Source organism: Gastrolobium bilobum, unplaced genomic scaffold, assembly GCF_033153095.1.
Source record: "Gastrolobium bilobum isolate Gb01-03AN ecotype WA unplaced genomic scaffold, APGP_CSIRO_Gbil_v1 utg25232, whole genome shotgun sequence".
NCBI classification, from domain to species: Eukaryota; Viridiplantae; Streptophyta; class Magnoliopsida; order Fabales; family Fabaceae; genus Gastrolobium; species Gastrolobium bilobum.
Window position 1 is genome coordinate 14,456 of NW_026896756.1, and position 4,917 is coordinate 19,372.

General features: G+C 35.7%; 1 non-coding gene across 1 annotated transcript; it reads right to left on the reverse strand.

Annotated features, from left to right (window-relative positions):
* Positions 1 to 3,964: 3,964 nt before the first annotated feature.
* LOC133301846 (small nucleolar RNA R71) lies at positions 3,965 to 4,071 on the reverse strand. Its single transcript, XR_009750256.1, has one exon. It is a non-coding gene; the product is annotated as a small nucleolar RNA R71 (small nucleolar RNA).
* Positions 4,072 to 4,917: the final 846 nt, after the last annotated feature.

A 4,917-nucleotide genomic window follows, 5' to 3' on the forward strand; every position in this document is an offset into this window, starting at 1 on the left:
TGGTGCCTGACGGCGATGGATTCAAAGCATGTATTGACATATATATATAACAAGGCAAATAAAAATGAGCTGAAAAATTAAATGAAACTAGAAGATATGCCTGCGAACATGATAAAGGGATATGATGAAGATATGGACAAAATATTACAAGACCAGGTTAACCATTGGCTGCAAAAGCACAGTCAAAATTACAGGTAAACAGATGCAAATTTATCTTGAGGTATTATTACTTCCAACCTTTTATTAATTGATCTCCTTTTTAATTTTAGTTAGTTAGAATTGGAACCAAAGTAAAGCTATGTAATATATACAAATTTAGATTGAGGTAAAATTTAGTATTTAATATTTTTATAAAAATTATTTCTAACAAGTGTATTAATAACAAGTATTAATTAAGCAGAGGCATGGATGTTCCCGAACAAGGACAACCCTACTTTCAAGAATAAAAAATGACATTGTTAAATATAATTAAAGAAAAGAGCCTACGCGTAAAAGTAAAAGGTAGAGACATAAATGGACGTGTAGTAGGAGATGTCTACAGAATTTGTGAGACAGAGACCTGTTGTGTTCAGGTATAATTTTATATTTTAAATTTGTTTTCTTCTTCGCATTTAATATTTGTAATTTCTCAAAAAAATTAATATCTTTAAGGAATAACATATATTGTCAATAATTGTATTAAATGTAGATGTGCGTCTAGATGCACTCCACTTTTTGTTTTGTTAGTGAGTAGGTTAGAGGATCAGTTAGAATTTTAATATATTAGAATATTTATCATTTACTTTGTCTATTCTCTCTTTCATCTATTAGAAAAGAATATTGCGTGGAGGACACGAATTCTATTATTTTTGGTATGTTGAAAGGGAAGATTTTTTAAAGGTAAGCACGTGTAACTGTTATCTATTTCATGTGTTTTGGAGTGTCTTGAACTGATTGGTATCATAATTTTTTGTTTCAAAGAAAGATTCCCCTTCACATCCCTCAACGACTTTGTCTATGGTAAGGCATGTTACAAAAATGGTGTAAATTTTTCGGATTGTATCATTTTTATGGGAATATCTAACGCATGACGCCAAGGAAGGAGAGTTATTATCGAATGATGAATTTTGAATATAATTCGTTGTTGCATGACGAGGAATGATGGATTTAGAATATAATTCGTTGTTGCGTGACGACAAAGAAATGGAAATATCTTATGCATGACGACATGTAAAGGGAAATATTTTACACATGATTTCTGTGTAACCCTTTATCCTATCGTCTGAGAAGTTATGTTATTTATATGTAACCCTTCATCCCATGGCTTCTTTTCATTATTTCTAATAATTTTCCCAAGCAAAAGATTGTAATTTCACTATATAGGAGAATCTGAACTCAAGGAACACGTGAAGACGCATATGTTGTTACAACAAATAAGGCATATCTTGTCCTTGTTATTAATTTAAATAATTGCAATGAAAAATAAAATTATGGTGCTTTTGACTGTAATGTTACATTTTTCAGGAATATAACACTATGCAGTTTCAAATATGTACGCTTCCGGGAATGTATTTCATTTGATTAAATAATTATGCATTATGCGTTGGTCTAATTTACTATTTTTTGAAAATAATATTAATCTATATTTATTTATTTTCTGAGAATACATATTTTATGGGATTTGGTGCCTGACGGTGATGTATTCAAAGCATGTATTGACATAAATAACAAGGCAAATAAAAATGAGCTGAAAAATTAAATGAAACTAGAAGATATGCCTGCAAACGTGATAAAGCAATATGATGAAGATATGGAAAAAATATTGCAAGACCAGGTTAACCTTTTGCTGCAAAAGCACAATCAAAATTACAGGTAAAGATATGTGATGAACCCTTAGTTCATCATGGTTTTTAGCAGGAATTAGGATCAAATTGTGTGATTAAATGATGAAAAACAAGGTTAATGTCATAAGATGTCCTCAATTACAAGTTCAAGAGCTTTATTGGAAATTTGTATGATTCTTGTAGGAAAAGCAAGCTTGAAAGGCAACTGGAGAAGGAAGAAGATTCTGGAGCTCAAGAGGAGAAAAATTGCCTAAGTGTTGAGCGCTAAACCGTCCACACTGAGCGTTTTAGCGCCCTGCTATAGGAAGAGGCCAAAACTTGCTGGTGATGAGCGCTAAAACACCTACATATAGCGTTTTTGCGCGCTGCTGCACTTAGAAGATGGAAAATTACTGGTCTTGGGCGCTAAAACGGCCTGCAATAAGCGTTTTAGCGCCCTGAAGTGGAAAAAGGACTCTGGTCTCCACCGCTAAAATGTCCAAATCAAGAGTTTTAGCGTTGGAGTCAGTTAAAAGAAGTTGAGCATACGTAAAGCATGGACGCTAAAACGGTCACTTATGGACGTTTTAGCGCCCACATCAGTTTTCTATTTTTAATTGTAACACTATAAAAGGCAAAGCCTTCACACTTAGTGGGATCTTTGGATCTGAAGATATCTGATATTTTCTCTCTCTCTTAAACTTTTGTCTGACTTCTCTCTAAATTCTCTTAGTATTTTAGTTTTTGTATTAGGATTTCTTTGTAATAGTTTGGAGATTGAAGACCTTCAACATGGAAATGAAGTTTGATTCTTCTTCTCTTGTCTATTCCTTAGTCATGTCTGAGTAGAGTCTTTGTAGTCTGAATGCAATAGAACTCCATGATAATATTATGTTGATCTGATTAATATGATGAAGTATTTTTCATGTGTTGATTTGAGATTTTCTGATTTAATTATTTCTATCAAGGAAGCAGTATAGAACAGTGATGTTTATATGACTTTTGTATCTGATAATCTCAACATCAGAATTCTAGTACTCAAGGGATTGATGCTAGAGTTCTGATGTAATCTTAAGACTTTAGTATTTCATGCATGTATTAAGAAAGAGATCACCAAGGGATTGGGGTTTCTGATTAATGTATCTATCAGGGTAGTAAGGGATTACATCTTGATGATAAGTAAAAGGTTGATTTATATCACATGGAAAAGAATTCATCATATGATCAGTTTTTACATGGGTTATTATGGAGGAAAGTTGTTTTCTGACTACTTGTTGTTTTCTTAATTCTTGATCCATATTTATTTTGTGTCAAATTACTTACAATCAATTTTCTGGTGACAAAATTATTCATGACTTTTACAAATTCTTATCTGATTCAAATTAGTTTTCTATGGTTTATTGGTGCTTGAACACAATTCCTCGTGGGAACGATCTTTGCTCATCATTTTATTACTTGTACGACTAGTGCACTTACTAAACGTCCAACAAGTTTTTGGCGCCGTTGCCGAGGAATTAGTTTTTCAACACTAACTGATACCATAGAATTCTGAGATTGAATCCTTTTATTTTCAGTATTTTAGTTTATGTTAAGTTTCTGGTCAATTTTGATTATGGTATATGCGAGGTACACTTGATCCGAATTTGTTGTTGTATGATCCAAAATTAGAAAGGACATTGAGGAAGCACAAAAGGGCAGCCAGGCAAAGGAGACAGTTGCAAGAAATTGGTGAATCCAGTACGGTTAATCAGGAAGAGATAATGGCAGAGAATCACAGACCACCACCACCACAACCACAGAGGACACTGGGAGAGTACATGACTCCTGCAGTGATTCCTCCAATTGGGAGTGTTGTGCGCCTAACAGTGGAGCCCAACAACTTTGAATTGAAGCCTGCTTTGATACATTTGGTGCAGAAGGATCAGTTTGCTGGAACCAGTGCAGAGGACCCTTACTTGCACATAGAGAACTTTCTGTTGTTGAGTGATACTGTGAAGATAAATGGTGTCACAAGAGATGCAATTATGTTGAGACTATTCACTCATTCACTGACGGATGATGCAAGGAGATGGCTGCAATCATTGCCACAAGGAAGTATAAAAACTTGGGATGATCTACAAACCAAGTTCTTGCAGAGGTTTTTCTCAGCATCCAAGAGGGCCAAGTTGAAGGATGAGATTACAAGCTTTAACCAGAAAGAGTCAGAATCCATTTATGAGGCTTGGGAGAGATTCAAGACTTTGTTGAGGAAATGTCCACAGCATGGAATTGAGGCATGGCAACAAGCAGCAATCTTCCTGCAAGGAATGACCACTAACACTAGAACCTTGGTGCATGCCACTGCTGGTGGATCATTGACTACCAAGACTCCTCAAGAAGCCTTGGATATCTTTGAGTCATTGGCATCTCAGGAATTTGATAATGCCCCAGTGGCTGACAAAAGGACAGGAATCATCAGGTTGGATGGGTATGATGCTCTGTTGGCAAGGAATGATCAACTGATGCAGACACAAATACAACAGCAGCAACAGTTGGATACCCTTATTAAGCAACTCTCTTCACAAAAGGTAGCTTCTGTGGAAACCAAGAGTGTATGTGCTATCTGTGGCAAAGGCCATGTGACAGAGGAGTGTGATTATGGGGATCATCAGAACAAGCAGAGGTGAATGGAGTGTGGTATGATCAGAATAATCAAAGGAACTACAACAATCAGGGAAGGAATGTTTATGTGCCACCATGGAAGAACAAGAATCAACACCCAGGATTCAGCTATAGTTCCAACCATCAATTGAACCCACCATTACATCCTCCACCACCACATATGAAGGAGCAGTCAAGTGATCCTGCTGCATGGGAGAAAGTGTTTGCTCAGTTATCTAAGACAACTCAGGATTATATCCAGGGGTCTAATTCATTCAGGGAAGAGACAACTGCATTCATGCAGGAGACCAGAACTTCTTTCAGAAATCAGGAAGCATCAATCAGAAATTTGGAGACCCAGATTGGTCAATTATCAAGACAGATATCAGAGAGACCACAAGGGAAATTTCCAGGTGATACATTAGTGAATCCTAAGGAGCACTGTAAAGCAATTATGACAAGAAGTGGGTTGGTA